General features: G+C 46.2%; 1 pseudogene; it reads right to left on the reverse strand.

Annotated features, from left to right (window-relative positions):
* Positions 1-7420: 7420 nt before the first annotated feature.
* Positions 7421-8341, reverse strand: LOC141095347 (CCR4-NOT transcription complex subunit 2 pseudogene; annotated as a pseudogene).
* Between the last annotated feature and the right edge of the window lie 12393 nt (positions 8342-20734).

Here is a 20734-nt window from a genome sequence, read left to right on the forward strand (position 1 = left end):
TTATGTATTCATATTCTTCAGCACTTTACAGACATCATCACTGTCCCCATCGGGGCTCATAATCTAGATTCCCTATCACTATGTCTTTGGATGTAGGACGAGACAGGAATCCTAACCAATGAGCAACCGTGCTGCCCATATAGTAAAAGATGAAAAATGTGCTGTGGCTTTAATCAAAGGAAAAACAAGCAAAAAAGTGCAATAGGGCCTTATCCGATAGCAAAAGGTACATTAGTGGAAAGTAGTTTCTCACCTGATGAGGTTGTGTAGTCCACAACAATTTCAAAGCTTTATTAGAACAGCTGCTGCAGAGCCACAGGTCCCAAAACCAAGAGCGTTCTGTGAAGGAAAATTGAGTGTTTTTTCTGCGGTGCTGATACACAGAGGTTGAAGACATGCAGTTTTATTATCGAAGTGTTTCAAAGTTATCGAAATATTTTCTCAGAATACAACCCCAATAAAGATGCATTAACAAACAGACAGCTTTATAGGAGAAGTTGGCTTTCAAATAAAGGCGCCAAAAGGGCACATGATATGTCAAACTTTATCACCCATTGCAAACGGTATTCAAAAAATGTATGTCAGGGGTTGTCCACTCTGGGACCCCTCAGCCGGTCGGACACACTGTTCAGCATTGGGGTATCAGTAGTTTATGCTGGTTGTGAATACATTGTGACGTGCAGGAAATGTGAGAAGCCATATGTGTTGTAATCTCTGCAGTTGAGTCATGGCTGGAAGAAGTTGCCATGTTGGTCTGGGCCTGATGGAAAATAAGGTAAAAGTGAACGACTCCATCAGAAATATTGTCTGCTGTAAGTCACTATATGAAACTGTACCATGGAAACCTTCAAAAAGAACCTGAAGACCTACCTTTTCCGACAAGCCTACAACCTACAGTTACCACCGATGGACCAAACCACTGCATGACCAGCTCTACCCTCGCCTACTGTATCCTCACCCATTCCTTGTAGATTGTGAGCCCTCATGGGCAGGGTCCTCTCTGCTCCTGTACCAGCCGGTGACTTGTATTCTTTAAGATTACTGTATTTGTTTTTATTATGTATACCCCCTCCTCACATGTAAAGCGCCATGGAATAAATGGCGCTATAATAATAATACTGTAATCTATTATGTTCTGTAGGACTGGTATCTACCACTCAGTGTTGGTGTTTTTGTAGAGATTTGTTTTCAGTAACAAAACGGTCATCTGCTGGGGTTCCCCTATACCCACAATTAGGTTGCGCCACCATAATTGTTATCCTGTTACGGGTTAGAGGCTCACTCAGATGTTTCGCCCATTCTAAGCTGAACCCCTATCTATATCTCTGGCTAAGACCTGTTCTTATTCTAAGCTCATTTATGGCATAGCCATAAAATATGGCACATCCCCCTCCGCATTAACCAATTTAGACAGGACACGTCCCACCTTAGAATAAATGGAGATTTGTCCAAGGCCTCCTGCATTGAAGGCAATGTGAGTTGTATAAACTGTTACTTTCATAAGTCATAACTTCCAGAGATTTCAACGGAGAGGGACATGCACAGAATATATACAGTTGTGATCCAAATTATTCAAACCCCATTGTAAATTAAGTTTATTACCTAAATGTACAAGTTTTCTACTGTTTTCAATAAACCAATCAAGAATAAAATCAACATAACTAATATAAAAAGTGTTTCCTCCAAATTCAACACAATATTTCACTTTACCTGTCTACTTCAGTCCCAGAATGATTCAATCCCATCATGATAAGACCTTTTGCACTTAGCAGAGCATCTTTGGCCATTATGACTTGTTGAAAACAAGACACATAGCTAGACAACAGTTTCCTGGAGCGCCCACCAGGGCAGTGGGGAATACTCGATCCCAGGCCACTTCTGAAAGGGCAGTTTCACGGCAGCGGTGACCCGGTCCGTGGACCTGGGCGTCCAAAAAAAGGGGGATATTTACAATGGATAAAGTTTATAAAGTTTGTAAGAAGTGTTCGTGACGCCACCTGTGGTGTCTGATCAGAGGTGACCAGCACTGCAGGGCAGATCCTCTGGGACTGATGGTGATGCAGCAGAGTTGGTATAGCTCTCCACAGGCAGAGCTTTGTCCCAGGGCAGTTGTGGTAATGAGGATGTTGTGTTTGAGGATGATAGATGTAGCAAAGTTGGATAGGTGATGCAGTAATAATTAGAGGACACAATGGAGTGAAGTTTCCTTTACCTTTTACTTAGCTGTGCAGGTACGGTCCAGGGCTCAGGTTACAGATAGTTCTGGAGTCGGTCAGCCTGGAAGCAATTTGGAAATCTCCTTATTCAGGTGGAATGTGAGGCCTCCTCTCTAGCGCTATTCTATGAGGTACTTGCTGCTGTGAACTCCATTCAATTTCCTCTCGCTATCTTCTACTTAGGCAGAACTCCACTCGCATGACAGGCAGCTGTAGCCTGCTTCAGGGATTGCTCCTATCCGATGTCTCCGACTCACACATGCTGCTGTGTCATTGAGTCTCAGTTGGGGACAGAGGATCTGCTGTCTTCTGTCCTCCAGATTCTGCTGTGGGGACTTTAGTACCCACACAGCCTCGGATTCTGGGGTCCGGTCTCTGGCGCTCAAGCCTGGGGATGAGCTCGGCTATGGCTCTTGTCTCCAGCTTCTCTCTGCATGTCCTGTCTCGACCCTGTTCAGGCATTAACTACTCACTAACTTCCTCCTCCGGACCAGAGAGAGCAGCTCCCCTGAAGTTGGGTTTAGAGCTCCCCTGATGGACTGGAGCAGGAACTGTGTTGTGTGCTGGAACTAACTGATAAAGGGATTCCTTCCTTGTTTCCAGTCATGACATCACTTGCCCCTGGAGGGAGGCCATTGTGGCAACTAAACTCTTGGGGTGCTACATTCCCCCCTAGTACAATTCATTACTCCCGGACTGAGGAAACCTAAGGGAAATAAAGCATAACTTTTTACAGAATGTTAACAACAGATACATAACTTTGGCAAAGTCTTGATATGGGGTGTCCTTTTCACCCTACAAAGTACAATATGAGGGAACCCATCTCAAACTCTCAACGTAGGCCTTGGGCGGGCTACAAGGCATGGCTGGTCTCCCTTTTGGACTACATCTTCAGCCACGCCAAACTGTTTTTGTTCTGTGGTCATTAGTGCTAACTATTTGCAAGCATTGTCCTGGTCACTAAGAGTCCAGTGACCCAATCGTCCATAAGAATGCTCAAAATTTCTTACAGTAGTCTCTGTAGGCTCATATACTTAGTAGTTGCAATTATAAACATTTTTAACTTATTTACATTTCAGATTTACATATTCTGTTTGCAGTTTAGTCTCTATACCGAGCTGGGATCTCACCTTTTGCACTACAGGTAGATCTACGTAGCATGGGTACCTCTAATGGCCTAATTTGGTTTAGCGTGCCTGTTGTTGATGTTGGTAAACTGGGCAACTGTCTGCAAACCCTTAGACTCACCATGAGTCTGACAGATTCACCTCTAGCAGGGGGCAGATTTTCCCGATCTTCTGCTGATGTGGCATATGCTACTGGAGCCGACAAGTCTTGAGTCTCTGCTACTTCAGGTGCAATAGGCTGGGAAAAGATTAGGACAGGAACTATGATGGCTTGATTCACCTTTGTCCAATTTGAAAGGAACTTGCCGAGAACAGTGCTGATCTTTTCTTCTTTTACTGGTTGAAGAACATCCTTATCTTCAATCTTTTCCTTCAGTTGGCCAGGACATGGTTTTAGGTGATCCCTTAACACTGCTGTTGAGGTTCCTCCTCCATCTTTGCTGTTAAAGGCACACCTTGGTATTGTCAAAGTTTGAAGGCATGATGGTGTATGGTTCAGTTTCCCACTGATCATCAAGTCGTCTTTCTTTTGAGTACCTGTTCTCCAGGCGACAAGGGAACTGCAGGCGCCTGCTGATTGTAGTTTCTTTCTTGCTTCTGTCTTGCTTGAGACAAGCTTCGTTCTACACACTCTTGCACTTTGCGGTACTGTTGCTGCCGCTCTGTATCCCAATCTGCATCTGGCGATGTTACCTCAGGTTTCAGGGCTCCCATATCCAATTCAATGGGTAACTTGCCAGGGCTTGCTCTCATCAAGTAGGCTGGAGTACAGTTGGAGGAGTCTACAGGGTTATGATTGTAGAGATCTACCAGATCTGGCAATCTCTCTGGCCACTGGTTTCTGTCTTCCAAGGGCAAGTTCTTCAGTAGGTCATTTACTACTTGGTTCATTTTCTCACACATGCCATTTGTCTGTAGATGATACTGCGTTGTCCTGGTTTTCTTGCACCCGTACAGATTACAGGACTCCTTGAACACTTCTGCTTCAAAGGCTGGGCCTTAGTTTGTAAGCACTCGTTCAGGATAACCGTGTGGTCACCAAAAGTACTGTTGAAATGCTTTGACCGCTGTCTTTGCTGTTTGGTCCTGGACAGGCATGACTACCAAGAACCTTGAGTAATGTTCAATGATGGTGAGGGTGTAGACATAGCATGAACGGCTTGGGACCAGCTTCACATGGTCTAAGGCTACCAACTCAAGCAGCTGTTTGGTGATTATTGGCTGTAATGGGGCTCGCTGGATGTTACGGTCCTTCCTGAGCAGGTTGCATGGTCCACACTCCTATCTTCTATGGTCTTCCTCATACCAGCCAAGTAGAATCTTTCGCGAAGTAGGGCCTCCAACTTCTTCCTTCTGAAGTGTCCTGCTCCATTGTGGTATGCTTCCAGGACCATTGATGCATCTCGCTTTGGGATTACCACCTGCCAGACCAGTTCGTGAGTTCAGGCGTTGACACTCCTCCAGCATAGCTTTCCTCATAGATGAATAGCCTGCCTCTTTCTTTCCACAACTGATGGGTCTCTTGTGGAGCATCTGGACCGGGGCATGAGTCAGCTTGCATCAGTAACGCCTTCACCAGATGGATTCCTGGGTCACTGTCCTGCGTCTCTGCACACTCATGGTGGGGCAATGGGTTTAGTGTGGCCTCTTTCATGATATAGCACTTGTTTTTCACCCCTTGGGCACATTGAGCCGCAACTGGCCTATGAAAGGCAGGTAACTCGATTTCTTTGAGTGCTACTAGATCTTCTCCCCATCTGGCAAGTTGGGCCTTCTGGACAGCGCATCAGCATTGGCATTTTTATGTCCCACTCGGTACTTGATGGTAAAATCGTAGTTGGACAGCCGGGCCATCCATCGCTGCTCCAGCGCACCAAACTTTGTGGTTTCCAAGTGAGTCAGCGGATTGTTGTCCGTGAAGATGGTAAACTTTGCTGCAGCTAGATAGTGTTTGAATCGCTCAGTCACAGCTCAGACTACAGTGAGGAACTCCAGTTTTAAAGAAGCTGTTGTTGTCAGGGTTCCTTTCAGTGGGACGAAGCTCCTGCTGGGGTAGGAGATTACCCTTTCTTTACCTTTCTGTACCTGCGACAGTACTGCTCCCAGTCCCACGTTGCTGGCATCAGTATAGAGCATGAATGGTTGGTCATAGTCTAGATAGGCCAGAACTTCATTTCCTGGGAGAGCCAACTTCAACCGAGTGAAGGACCTTTCCAGTTCATCATTCCAGTCAAATGTAGGACTCTTCTTCGTGGCCTCCTTGGGCTGGCCCACGAGAAGGCTTTGCAGGGGTGCAGCTATTTCAGTGAAGCCCTTGATAAACCTTTGGTAATAGCCTACCAACCCAAGGAACTGACGTATTTCATAAATGTTGCTGGGCCTCTGCCAGTCCAGAATAACAGTGACTTTGTCGGGGTCTGGTGCCACGCATTCAGCGTTCACTACCTGGCCCAAGTACTGCACCTTGAGCTTCAGGTGGTGGCATTTGGACGGTTTCACTTTCAGGCCAAAGTTGGACAGGGCTTCGAACACCTCGGCCAGGTGCTCCAAATGGTCTTCGTAAGTCTTGGAGAAGACAATGATGTCATCAAGGTACAACAGAACTGTCTCGAAGTTCTTGTGTCCAAGGCAGCACTCCATCAACCTCTGGAATGTTCCTGGCGCATTGCAAAGCCCGAATGGCATGTAGATGAATTCTGAGAGGCCCATTGGTGTTGCGGAGGCGGTCTTTTCTTTGTCTGCCTCTGCCACAGGAACCTGCCAATACCCACTGGTGAGATCCAAGGTAGAGAAATAGTTAGCGGTTCTAGTGCAGCCAGTGATTCCTCTATCCTAGGTAATGGATAGGCATCCTTGTGGGTAATGCTGTTAATTTTCCTGTAATCAACACACATCCTCATTGTTCCATCTTTCTTTCCAACGAGGACTAGCGGAGCTGCCCATGGGTTACAACTGTCTCTGATCACCCCAGCCTTCATCTCTCGTAACATACTCTTGGCACATTGATAATGAGCTGGGGGTACAGGCCGGTTCCTCTCGTTAATGGGCGGATGATTTCCAGTGGGGATATAATGTTGGACCCCTTTTACCTGCCCAAAGTCTAAAGGGTGTTTGCCGAATACCCGTTCAAACTCTTGGACTACTATTCTTTTGGTGTGGAAGGGTGGAGTCAGTGCCTACGTGCAGCTACTGACACCAATCCTCCAGCTGTTTCATAGAGTCATTGTCCTCCCTCTGGTTGGACAAGACTAAGGGTTCCCCTGTCTGAATTGAGTTATGATTGACAGTGAACAGCTTGGCAATGGTGGCATACTGAGGTAGTGTGGCCTCCTCCTCCCCACAATTTACAGTCATTTGTTAAAGTTTGGGCACCCCTATTAATGTTAACCTTTTTTCTTTATAACAGTTTTGGTTTTTGCAACAGCTATTTCAGTTTCATATATATAATAACTGATGGACTCAGTTATATTTCTGGATTCAAATGAAGTTTATTGTACTAACAGAAAATGTGCAATCTTCATTTAAACAAAATTTGACCGGTGCAAAAGTATGGGCACCTCAACATAAAAGCGACATTAATATTTCGCAGATCCTCCTTTTGCAAAAATAACAGCCTCTAGTCGCTTCCTGTAGCTATTAATGAGTTCCTGGATCCTGGATGAAGGTATTTGTGACCATTCCTGTTTACAAAACAATTCCAGTTCAGTTAAGTTTGATGGTCGCCGAGCATGGACAGCCCACTTCAAATCACACAGATGTTCAATGATATTCAGGTCTGGGGACTGGGATGGCCATTCCAGAACATTGTAATTGTTCCTCTTCATGAATGCCTGAGTAGATTTGGAGCGGTGTTTTGGATCATTGTCTTGCTGAAATATCCATCCCCTGCGTAACTTCAACTTCGTCACTGATTCTTGCACATTATTGTCAAGAATCTGCTGATACTGAGTTGAATCCATGCGACCCTTAACTTTAACAAGATTCCCGGTGCCGGCATTGGCCACACAGCCCCAAAGCATGATGGAACATCCACCAAATTTTACTGTGGGTAGCAAGTGTTTTTCTTGGAATGCTGTGTTTCCGGGTGTATTTAAATTAGATTGTCATCATTGCTCGATGTTGGATCCTTATAGCTGGAGCCTGGTAATGCAGGGAAGTCCTCGTTGTGTATTGAGAAGTCCTGAGACTGCTCACTTGCTGGCTTTGTCACCATACCGACATAGGGAGCTCTTCCAGCCAAAGGGTTTATTAACGGTGTAGGGTTGCCACTTCCTTCCCTTCGATTTCTATCAGCTAGTGCAGGGAAATCTGAAAGGTCCAAACCGGTCACATTTTCACTTCCATCTGTCCCATTAAAAATATTACTTGATAATGAATTGTTCAAACCAAACGCCTGATTTCCGTTCATACGAAACCCAGACATGCTGTTCACAGTAAAAGGTTGCCGGGATGATGGCTGCTTTGGCATACATATTATGCTGGGCGAGCTTCTGTTTGGACTACCTAAACCTGAACTGCTCATGTTATTCGTCCTGCTGGGAATTCCAATGCCCTGACCAACCTGGGAGTGGTTCATCATGTTCCTGGGATTCATCGGCAAGATACCCCTGCTTGGCGATGGTGGTGTATGAAGTGACATTGTTGGTACCCCTGTTGTCGGTGTTACATGGTTTGGTAATTGAGTGCCTTGTGATAAGCTGCGGTTTAACTGAGGAGTATTGTTGCTCATCCCCCTCATTGGAAGGCCTAGTGCACTTTGTTACCCGTATAAACTAGCCCCAAATTGGGACAGCTGACCCGATGCAGATGGTGATGGAGATGCCAGCATGTCTTTCTCAGACCAATGTGGAAACATCGAGGACTGGCTATAATACATATTCTCATCATGGTAGTCACTTTCGACCCCTTCTACAAACTTCGTTCTTGAAGCACCAAACATGCTGTATGTCACCGCATGAATTTTCTTGTCTCGCAAAACCAAGATGGCTGTGTTTCCAACCCGGATAGCCCTATCTTTGAAGTCTGCAAAGTTCAGGTCAGGGTTTTGTAGGGCCATGATGCACAGCTGTGTCCAGTGGGTGCTGGACAGGAGTCCCCCTATTAATTGCTCCTTTAACAATCTGTCTCCATCCTGCACGCTGTCTGGGTCAATCTCTAAACTGTATATACCCCAGATATGGATTATGGCGTGGGACAGAACGACAGACAGGTATGGTATATTGTTGCTTTATTGTTTTATGTTTATTACAGGAGAACGAGGGAGTCGCAGGAATTAGGAGTACAATAGAGATGGGAAACTGTGTTGTTTTTGATTTCATTAAAATACTTTATTCCGGCTGTGTCTTTATTTAACCCCTTAAAAACTATTGGATTAGTAATGGATAGGCGTCAAATTGACACCTCTCCATTACTAAGCCGTGGGCTTGATGTCACCTTACAATACAAAGGTGACATGAACCCCACAACTATTACCCTACTTGCCACCACTACTGGGTAAGTAGGAAGAGAGAGGCTAAGTGTGGGAATTGGCGCATCTTAGAGATGTGCCATTTCTGGGGCGGCTGGGGGCAGATGTTTATTGCCAGGGGGGGAATAACCATGGTCTAGTGATGAGTGAACATGCTCGTCACTACTCGTTACTCGCTCGAGTATCACGGTACTCGGTGAGCACCGAGCATTTCCAGGATTACTCAGCGGGGACTCGGGTCTCCACCCAGCTTTTTTGGAGGACTTTACAGACCTAATCATGATGAAGGGATTGTCTGCCAGGCAATGAAACACTGCAGCCATCTTTGTTGTAGTCATGCAGTGATTGGCTGGCCGCACAGCATCATGAGGGGTATAAGGGTCCGGACGCCGCCCTGCTCGGCGCATTCAGATCTGGATTGAGATAGTGTAGGGAGAGCTGCTGCCAATATAGAGTCAGAATTGGGGATTTATTAGTTAGTGTGGGGTCTACCATCCTAAACTACTCAAATCCAGCTAAACCAACAGTCCTTCTAAGGACTAATTCCAGAGAATATAGGTCCCAGTGTTAGGTAGGCAGGTTGGTGTATGTCGCTCTATACATATCAGTGCAAGGCCTGCAGGCACTGTATGTGTGTATATAGATCATTGCATACATCAAGAGGGTCCATTCCCTTCCTGTGTTCTTGTGCTGCTGCTATCTCTAGGATATATTGGCTGTATATAGCTAGCCCCAGGTGTAATTGGAATACAGGCTACACATTTTTTGATGTGGTATCTCCATTCCAGCTCATATCTGTGCTTGCTCAAAGTTTGGCCAGTTAACGGTGGTTTTCTTTTTTGTCTTGGGTGACGCTGTACTTATATACAGCAGTATTTACCCCCTCCAAAAAATAAAACAAAACACACATTTGTCGTACTGATGTCTCCGTGCCAGCTCAGATCTGTGCGTGCTCAAAGTTTGGCCAGTTTATGGCAGTTTTCTTTTTTTGTCCTGGCTGTCACTGTACTTACATACAGCAGTATTTAGCAAAAAAATAAAAAAAATACAGGCCACACATTTGTCGTAGTGGTATTTCTGTGCCAGCTCAAATCTGTGCTTGCTCAAAGTTTGGCCAGTTTAGGCAGGTTTTCCTTTTTTTCTCCTTGGTGTCAAAGTACTGATATACAGCACTAGTTAGCCCAAAAATTAAAAAAAGAGGGCACACATTTGTCGTAGTGGTATCTCCATGCCAGCTCATATCTGGGCATGCTCAGTTTGGCCAGTTTACGGCAGTTTTCTTTTTTTGTCCTGGGTGAAACTGTACTTATATACAGCACTATTTAGCCAAAAAAAACATTTGTTTTAGTGGTATCTCCGTGTCAGCTCATATCTGTGCATGCTCAAAGTTTGGCCAGTTTACGGCGGGTTTCTTTTTCTGTCCTGGCTGTCACTGTACTTAAATTCAGCAGTATTTAGCCATAAAAAAATACAGCCCACGCATTTGTCAATTTGTCGAAGTGCTATCTACGTGCCAGCTCATATCTGTGTGTGCTCAAAGTTTAGCCAGTTTAGGTCAGTTTTCCTTTTTTTGTCCTGGGTGTCACAGTACTGATATACAGCACTAGTTAGCCCCCCCAAAAAAGAAAAAAAAACAGGGCACACATTTGTCATAGTGGTATCGTCGTGCCAGCTGATATCTGTGTGTCCTCAAAGTTTGGCCAGTTTGGGCCAAAATATTGTATTTTTTTGCAGTCTGTTAACGTAATTATTAAATCTGATAAGGCCAAAAACATTTTTACCTAAAGTTCAGATAGGTAAAAGTATGGTTTTCAAGCACACGTATCACATACAAGTTGACTCCAAAATCACCCTTTTGTAGTGAACGTGTAAAATATTCTATTCCATTTGCAATGGGCAAGGCGCGTAGCAAGGGACAGGGAAGTGGACGTGATGGTGATGGTGCAGGCTGAGGCCGTGGGCAAGCTGAAATTGGCCCACCAAAAACACCCATATCTTCTCACTGAACCTTAGTGTCCGAAGTCCTAGGGGACCACGGCAAGACAGCACTATTGAAGCCCGAGCTGTGTGAAAAGGTTGTTGGTTGGATAACAGATAATACATCCAGTTACTTTTCCACCACCACCAGCACCGTCTTCAAGATGGTCAAGTCACAGTAGCCGTGAATCTGGACCGCATATTCCTTACCCTGATCCTCCTTCCTCCCACCATGCTGAGTGCCCTGAGACAACTGATCCCACACTCCGACACTCCGAAGAGCTGTTCAGTTTTCCATTTGGAGATTCGTGCCTCTCACCTGTCCACTAGAAGCGGGGCAAGCAGCCACTGTCACAAGAGGTGGACGATGATGAGACACAATTGCCGGAAAGTCAGGATGAGGACCAGGGTGGGGAAGTGGAAGATGAGGTGGTGGATGATGTAGTAACAGACCCAATCTGGCAGGAGGACATGCAGAGCGAGGACAGCAGCACACAGGGGGAGGTAGGTGTCGCATCACTTCAGACAGGAAGAAGCAGTGTGGTGGCTGCAGACAGAAGGCATGCAACCGTTCCCCGTAACACCAACCTGACGGAAGTTGCCAGTCCAACTCTTAGGTCTTCCCGAGTCTGGTTATTTTTTAAAGACTCTGCTGATAACCCCAAACAGGCCATTTACAACACCTGTCATGCCAGCATCAGCAGAGGTAGCAAAACTACAAGCCTTACCACCACCAGCATGATCAGGCACATGGCAGCAAAGCACCCGACTTTGTGGGCCCAACCCCTGACTCCAGGAACAGTGTCTGCGGGTAACACCACTGCTTCTTCCAGTGTTGTGAGTGCAAGCCAATCCCCTGTCCACGCTGCATGAAAGATGCCTCCTGCCCTGCACCTGCCATTGCCCACAATCAAATAGCACCATCATCAAGCACGTCCACGTCCTTGTCCCAGCGCAGCCTTCAGTTGTCCATACCCCAGTCATTGGAACGTAAGCGGAAATAGGCAGCCAACACCCCACAGGCCAAAGTACTTAATTCTCATATCTCTTGATTGTTTGCGGGCAAAATGTTGACTTTTAGGCTCATGGAGATGGAAGCTTTCCGCAACCTGATGGCGGCGGCTGTCCCAAGGTACTCTATCCACAGCCGCCACTATTTCTTCCGCTGTGCCATCCCGGCATTACACAAGCACGTGTCCCACAATATTACCCGTGCCTTCAACAATGCAGTTACTGGGAAAGTACACCTAACCACAGACACATGGACAAGTGCTTGTGGCCAGGGATGGTACATCTCGCTGACGGCACACTGGGCTAACATAGTGGAAGCCAGGACCCAGTCAGACCTTGGAATGGAACACATCCTCCCAAGGATTGCGGGCCCTACGTCAATCAGGATTGCCCCCACTGTGTACAGCTCCTGCACCTCCTCCTCCTCTTCAGCCTCCATGTCAGGAATGAGCACATCAGTCACAAGCTGGAAGCACTGCAGCACTGCTAAAGCAAAGCAGCAACAGGCTGTGCTGAAGCTAATTTGCTTAGGTGACAAAATGCACAATGCTGAAGAGTTGTTGACAGCTCTGAAAGAGCAGGCAGATGTGTGGCTGATACCGTTAAATCTCCAGCCAGGCATGGTTGTGTGTGACAATGGCAGGAACCTGGTGGTGGCTTTGAGGCGAGGCGAACTGGCACACGTATTATGCCTAGCCCATGTTCTGAACCTTGCTGTTCAACGTTTTCTAAAAAGCTATCCGGAGCTGCCGGATCTGCTGGTTAAAGTACGCCGCCTGTGTACACATTGTAGAAAGTCAGCTACAGCTTCTGCCGCCCTTGCCGTGCTTCAGCAGCGATTGCAGATTCCGGCTGACCGACTGGTGTGTGATGTCCCCACGCGTTGGAACTCTACACTGCATATGCTAGAAAGGATTTGTGAGCAGAAGTGGGCAGTTGTTGAATACCAGCATCAACAAGGCTGTCGTGTTTCAGGTTTGACACCACACATAAGACTTCAGGAGTGGACATGGATGTCAGATATATGTAGCATCCTCCAAAACTTTGAGGAGTCCACCAAGATGGTGAGCGGCGATGGCGCCATAATGAGTCACCATCCCGCTCTTCTGCATTCTGAAAAGCTCTCTGCTCACAATGAAATAGGAGGCATTGCTGGCAGAGCGCGAAGACATGGATCAAGGAACCATACAGGGTGATGACACACAGCCCAGCCTCGTGTCATCCCAACGTGGATTGGTTGACAGTGAGGAAGAGGAGAAGGAGGAAGAACAGGAGCTACTTTTATGCGCTATAGACGGGACTACAACCACAACTGTCATACCGTCTGTTCATCATGGATGGCCTGAGGACAGGGAACAAGAGGAAGAGGAGGAGGAGGACAAAAGAAAACAGAATGGGAGGACAAAATGAATAATGTGAAGTGGATTTTCCTGGGTCCATCCAGTACCTGGGTTCAAAGGCTTATTGGGGTGCATATGACTTGGTAGAAAGGCAGGCCTTGCAGTCAATGCATAAGAAAACAGAATGAAACTACAAAATGAATAATGTGAAGTGGATTTTCCTGGGCTAATCGAGTACCTGGGTTCAAAGGCCTATTGGGGTGCATATCACTTGGTAGCAGGCCAGGCCTTGCAGTCAATGCATAAGAAAACAGAATGGGAGTACAAAATGAATAATGTGAATGGATTTTCCTGGCACAATCCAGTACCTGGGTTCAAAGGCTTATTGGGGTGCATATGACTTGGTAGCAGGGCAGGCCTTGCATTCAATGCAACATTTTTTATGGAAGCCATCCTGGATATCTCGTGAAAGGGGTATTGGGGTGCATCGTAATTCTTGGCAGCCCATCCACTCACTGCATAGGTTATGAGAGTTTTGGAGACCACTGTTTAATAATGGCCCTTTAAGCAGATTACTGCTGCCTGATGCCCCTGTAAAAATAGGCTCTGTTACTTTAAGAGTCGCTCCTTCATAAATGAAACAAGATATGTCTGCTTATGTGTCACACACCACATGGCCAGCTAGGGTTGGTAAATGATACAATGACATTTCACAGTGAATGCATTTGTTTTGGTTGAAAGCAATGTTAAAGTTGAAAAACGCTTCAAAAACGCTGCGTCTGAACATAGCCCAAGTGGTGGAGGAACATTTTGGCCTGGGGTTATTTATTTTGCCTTATATACAGTTTGGTCCATATATATTTGGACAGAGACAACATTTTTCTAATTTTGGTTCGAGACATTACCACAATGAATTTTAAACAAAACAATTCAGATGCAGTTGAAGTTCAGACTTTCAGCTTTCATTTGAGGTTATCCACAATAAAATTGGATGAAGGGTTTAAGAGTTTCAGCTCCTTAACATGAGGCTATCTTAGGAGGATATCTGTTTGTGCATGTAACTATTACAGTGCAGAATTATTAGGCAACTTAATAAAAGCCAAATATATACCCATCTCACTTGTTTATTTTCACCAGGTAAACCAATAGAGCAACACAAAATTTAGAAATAAACATTTCTGACATTCAAAAACAAAACATAAAAAATCAGTGGCCCATATAGCCACCTTTCTTTACGATGACACTCAAAAGCCTTCCATCCATAGATTCTGTCAGCTGCTTGATTTGTTTACGATCAACATTGCGTGCAGCAGCCACCACAGCCTCCCAGACACTGTTCCCAGAGGTGTACTGTTTTCACTCCCTGTAGATCTCACATTTTATGAGAGACCACAGGATCAGGTGAACAAGGGGGCCATGTCATTATTTTTTCTTCTTTTAGACATTTATTGGGCAGCCACTCTGTGGAGTATTTGGATGCATGTGATGGAGCATTGTCCTGCATGAAAATCATGTTTTTCTTGAACAATACCGACTTCTTCCTGTACCACTGCTTGAAGAAGGTGTCTTCCAGAAACTGCCAGTAGGTCTGGGAGTTGAGCTTCACACCATCCTCAACCTGAAAAGGTCCCACAAGTTCATCTTTGATGATACCAGCCCATACCAGTACCCCACCTCCACCTTGCTGGCATTTGAGTTGGAGTGGAGCTCTCTGCCCTTTACTGATCCAGCCTTGGGCCCATCCATCTGGCCAATCAAGAGTCGCTCTCATTTCATCAGTCCATAAAACCTTAGAAAAATCAGTGTTAAGATATTTCTTTGCCCAGTCTTGACGTTTTATCTTATGTTTCTTGTTGAAAGGTGGTCGTTTTTCAGCCTTCCTTAGCTTGGCTATATCCCTGAGTATGGCACACCTTGAGCTTTTTGATACTCCAGTAACGTTGCAGCTCTGAGATATGCCAAAACTGGTGCCAAGTGGCATCTTGGCAGCTTCACGCTTGATTTTCCTCAATTCCTGGGCAGTTATTTTGCGCCTTTTTTTATCGACACGCTTCTTGCGACCCTGTTGGATATTTGCCATGAAATGCTTGATTGTTCGGTGATCACGCTTCAAAAGTTTGGCAATTTCAAGACTGCTGCATCCCTCTGCAAGACATCTCACAATTTTTGTTAGGAACGGTGGAACGCAGTAAATAAAAATAAATAATAAAGTGCGTTCGCCACTCGGGGTCCACCGTGCAGTAGGTGTAACAACCACTGCTGAGTGATGACAGAGGAGCAATATGGTGGTATGATGCACACGGGTTCAACTTCACCCAGAGTGTGCAGAGCGGGCTCTGTTCACATACAGAGGCGCCGCAACAAAAACATACAAAACGCTGAACCTGTTAGAGACACAGGCTTCAGGTAAATGCACACACGGTATCTGGTCACAGGAGCAGGACCCAAGACAGGGGGAGCTGCGTCCCTCTAGACCTACCGTGTGTGCGACATTGCTGCTGCGAATGCCAAGAAGGGCTGCAACTGCAGCGCGGCGTAGGACACTGCCGCTCAACGACAAAGCCGGATAGCAAGCGCGAAGTCGGACGCTAGCGTAGCGGTGCGGTGAGCACAGTGACTTAAGGCTTGCCACTGACTGGCGTTGACTACTAAACTAATTCCCTATCACCATGCGTAATATCAGTGGGAAGGGGTTTCAAATGAGTCAGTCACCAGATTCATACATCCATCACCATTCACACATAGCAAGTATAGTCTATACTAGCGCATGGCGGAACAACCATGCACGCCTTTTATAGTAGCCGGGACCTTCTGCACGCTTCCAGATCTCTGAGATGGACCAATGAGAACTGGAGCGGGGCCTGAGCACATGACTCCCGATCTCCAATGGGAGATCGTCCCATGAGCATGCCCAGTGAGAGGACAGAAGGACTTAGCCTCAGGAGAGATTTGCTGCAAGGCAATCTCCTCTGCAATCTCCCCTGCAGTGGAAAAATAGGAGGAGAGTCCAGAATGTGAGGCTCTGGATCCCTGCTGAGTAAACGCAGAAATCCGACTCCTAACATTTACCCCCCCTCCTAGGGCCCCCCTCCCTGGGCCTTACGATCCACCAACTTGTGCCCGTAAGAGGTATAGGCCTCAGACTCGTCCGCAGGCAAGTCTGATGTCCCAGTAGATGACAGAGAGACCCAGGAAACGTGGAAGGCCTCAGGGGTGGCAAGATCGCCAGGTCTGAGAAGGGACCCGTGGGAGACAGCGGGAGCGGAAGTTAAAGTGGAACGCCACCGTGTGTCAGCAGGCGTCTCCGCTCTTCGCTTAAGGAGGCTATTCCGAGCACAAAAGGCGCAGGCCCGAATATATTTTTTAACATCCCGAGCCCTGTGTGGCCACCAGTAAGACCCTGCCAGGAGTTTTGTGGTCTGCATATAGCCACAGTGACCACCCCTCCTGGATGTGTGTGCCCAGGCAAGAAACTTCGGCCGAAGGTGGGGAGGAACAAGGGTCTTACCCGGTGGTACAGAATTTGGCTGTTGCGGGGCACTGTTGTTCTGAGACACCGCGTGTTGACAAATAAGACCGCGACTGGAGTCTTGTGCCGGACACGCCTGGAGAACGGCACAAGACACCTCCATGGGCTCTGGGGGTGGAACCTCTGGCTCGGGTAGTTCCAGAGGCTCAAAAATATTGGGAGCCGGAGTAACCTTCCGTTTGGATTGAGCACGTTTCATATCGCGCTCTGAAAAACGGAGGTCAATGCGGGTGGAAATGGCAATCAGCTCTTCCAAACTGGCAGGAACCTCTCTAGTGGAGAGAGCATCTTTAACGTGCTCCGCCAAACCTCTCTAAAACACAGGGATGAGGGCTTTATCGGACCACTCCAACTCAGAAGCCAGTGTCCGAAAACGGGCGGCATACTGACTAACCGAGAGAGCACCCTGAGTCAAAGCAAGAAGCTGAAGAGAGGTATCGTGCGTGACCCATGGACCGAGGAAGACCTGCTTAATAGCTGTTAGAAAGTGAGCAGCGGTCCGGACCTCTGGGTCACCACGCTCCCATAGTGGCGTAGCCCACTCCAACGCTTTGCCCGACAGCAGGGAAACAATAAACGCCACCTTGGCCCGTTCCATAGGGAATCGCGCAGCCAGTAACTCCAGCTGAATGGAGCACTGGCTGATGAAACCCCTACAGGAGGCGCCATCGCCAGAAAATTTATCGGGCAACGGGAGGCGGGTAACTGTCGGTGCGGGGGAGGACGTGGACATACGGGAAACCGCGTCTGTGATTGCCTTTACAGCAGCTTCGGTGGATTGTGCAGCTGAGAGAGCCCTCTCAAGAGTGGCCAGCCGGCCCTCAAGCAGCTGAATACACTGTAAGAGTTGCTGCTGTTCTGCCATCACTAGCCAGACCCTGGCACTAGTATAATGTTAGGAACGGTGGAAAGCACTAAATATAAATAAATAATAAAGTGCGTTCGCCGCTCGGGGTCCACCGTGCAGTAGGTGTGACAACCGCTGCTGAGTGATGACAGAGGAGCAATATGGCAGTATGATGCACACGGGTTCAACTTCACCCGGAGTGTGCAGAGCGGGCTCTGATCACACCCAGAGGCGCCGCAGCAAGAACATACAAAACACTGAACCTGTTAGTGACACAGGCTTCAGGTAGCATACAAAATGCTGAACCTGTTAGAGACACAGGCTCCAGGTAAATGCACACACAGTATCTGGTCACAGGAGCAGGACCCAAGACAGGGGAGCTGTGTCCCTCTAGACCTACCATGTGTGCAACGTCGCTGCTGCAAACGCCAAGAAGGGCTGCAACTGCAGCGCGGCGTAGGACACTGCAACTCAACGACAAAGCCAGATAGCAATCGCGATGTCGGACGCTAGCGTAGCGGTGCGGTGAGCCCAGTGGCTTAAGGCTTGCCACTGGCTGGCGCTGACTACTAAACTAATTCCCTATCACCATGCGTAATATCAGAGGGAAGTGTGAGTCAGTCACCAAAGTCATACATCCGTCACCATTCACACATAGCAAGTATAGTCTATACTAGCGCATGGCGGAACAGCCATGCACGCCTTTTATAGTAGCCGGGACCTTCTGCACGCTTCCAGATCTCTGAGATGGACCAATGAGAACTGGAGCGGGACCTGAGCACATGACTCCCGATCTCCAATGGGAGATCGTCCCTTGAGCATGCCCAGTAAGAGGACAGAAGGACTTAGCCTCAGGAGAGATTTGCTGCAAGGCAATCTCCTCTGCAGTGGAAAAATCGGAGGAGAGTGCAGAATGTGAGGATCTGGATCCCTGCTGAATAAACGCAGAAATCCGACTCCTAACATTTTTTGACTTTTCAGAGTCCGTCAAATCTTTCTTCAGACCCATTTTGCCAAAGGAAAGGAAGTTGCCTAATAATTAAGCACACCTTATATAGGGTGTTGATGTCATTAGACCACACCCCTCCTCCATACAGAGATGCAAATCACCTGATTTACATAACTGGCAGTTGGCTTTCAAGCCTATACAGCTTGGAGTAGGACAACATGTATAAAAAGGATGATGTGATCAAAATACTCATTTGCCTAATAATTCTGCACCCAGTGTATATCTACCTATTCTGCATCTATTTAGTGTATGTAATCCATGTCTTCTATCCTGTCAGCTCCTGCATTGATTTTACAGAAGCCGACAAATGAATTACTAGCTAATGTTCTATCTATCTCTCTATGAAATATAAAGATATACAGTATATATGTGTGTCACTGAGATATATATAAACAAAAAAACCAAAACTACACATACTGTATTTAGTATTGTCGCGTCCGTAACGACGCGCCCTATAAAACTCTCCCACTAGTTAACCCCTTTAGTGAATCCCTTCAAAAAAAAAACAAGGCAAAAAATAATGCTTTATCATCATACCATCGAACAAAAAGTGCAATAACACGCAATGAAAAAGACGAATATAAATAAACATGGTACCGCTAAAAACGTCATCTTGTCCTGCAAAAAATGAGCCATGATACAGCATCATCAGCAGAAAAATAAAATTTTATAGCTCGCAGAATAAAGAGATGCAAAAATAATTTTTTTATATAAAATCGTTTTTATTGTAGAAATTCATGAAATGCTGGTTTTTGTTCATTCTGCATCCCAAAAATCAGAATAAAAAACAATCAAAAAATGTACATGCCCAAAAATGGTACCAATAAAAATGTCAAGTCGTCCTGCAAAAAATAAGACCTCATATGACATTGTGGGTCAAAATATGGAAAAATTATAGCTCTCAAAATGTGGTGATGCAAAAACTATTTTTACAATAAAAAGTGTCTTTTAGCACGTGACAGCTGCCAAACATAAAAACCCGCCATAAATAGTAAATCAAGCCTCCCTTTCTCACCCCCTTAGTTAGGGAAAAATAAAAAAATAAAAAAAATGTATTTATTTCCATTTTCCCGCTAGGGTTAGGGCTAGGGTTGAGATTAGGGTTAGGGGTGTGTGGGGGTTAGGGTTGGGGTTAGATTTGGAGGGGTTTCCACTGTTTAGGCACATCAGGGGCTCTCTGAAAGCGACATGGCATCTGATCTCAATTCCAGCCAATTTTGCGTTGAAAAAGTCAAACGGTGCTCCTTCCCTTCCAAGCTTTGCCATGCGCCCAAACAGTGGTTTACCCCCACATAAGGGGTATTAACCTACTCAGGACAAATTGAACAACAACTTTTGGGGTCCAATTTCTCCTGTTACCCTTGGGAAAATAAAAAATTGGGGCAAAAATATCATTTTTGTGGAAAAAAATATGATTTTTTTTATTTTTAAGCCTCTACGTTATAAATGTCTGTGAAGCTCTTGGGGGTTCAAAGTTCTCACCACACATATAGATAAGTTCTTTGGGGTGTATAGTTTCCAAAATGGGGTCACTTGTGGGGGATTTCCAGTGTTTAGGCACATCAGGGGCTCTCCAAACGCGACATGGACAATCTCAATTCCAGCTAATTGTGCTTTGAAAAAGTCAAACGGCGCTCTTTCCCTTCTGATCTCTGCCATACACCCAAACAGTGATTTACCCTCACATATCAGGTATCAGCGTACTCAGGACAAATTGCACAATAACTTTTGCAGCCCAATTTCTCCTGTTACCCTTGGAAAAATAAAAAAAATTGGACCTGAAGTAAGTTCCTTGGGGGGTCTTGTTTCCAAAATGGTGTCATTTGTGGGGGTTTCCACTGTTTAGACACATCATGGGCTCTCCAAATGCGATATAGCGTCAAGCCAATTCTGTGTTGAAAAAGTCAATCAGCGCACATTCCCTTCTGAGCTCTGCCAATGGCCCAAACAGTGGTTTACCCCCACATTATGGGGTATCAGCGTACTCAGGAATAATTGCACATCTACTTTTGGAGTCCTGTTTCCCTTGGGAAAATGAAAATTGAGGGTGAAAATATCATTTTTGTGGAAAAAAATATGATTTTTTTAATTGTACGGCTGTTTAGGCATATCAGGGGCTCTCCAAACATGACATGGCACCCAATCTCAACTCCAGCCAATTTTGCGTTGAAAAAGTCAAACGGCGCTCGTTCCTTTCCGAGCTCTGCCATG

This window comes from Dendrobates tinctorius, unplaced genomic scaffold (genome assembly GCF_039654945.1).
Source record: "Dendrobates tinctorius isolate UK_male_01 unplaced genomic scaffold, ASM3965494v1 ptg000069l, whole genome shotgun sequence".
Taxonomy (NCBI): domain Eukaryota; kingdom Metazoa; phylum Chordata; class Amphibia; order Anura; family Dendrobatidae; genus Dendrobates; species Dendrobates tinctorius.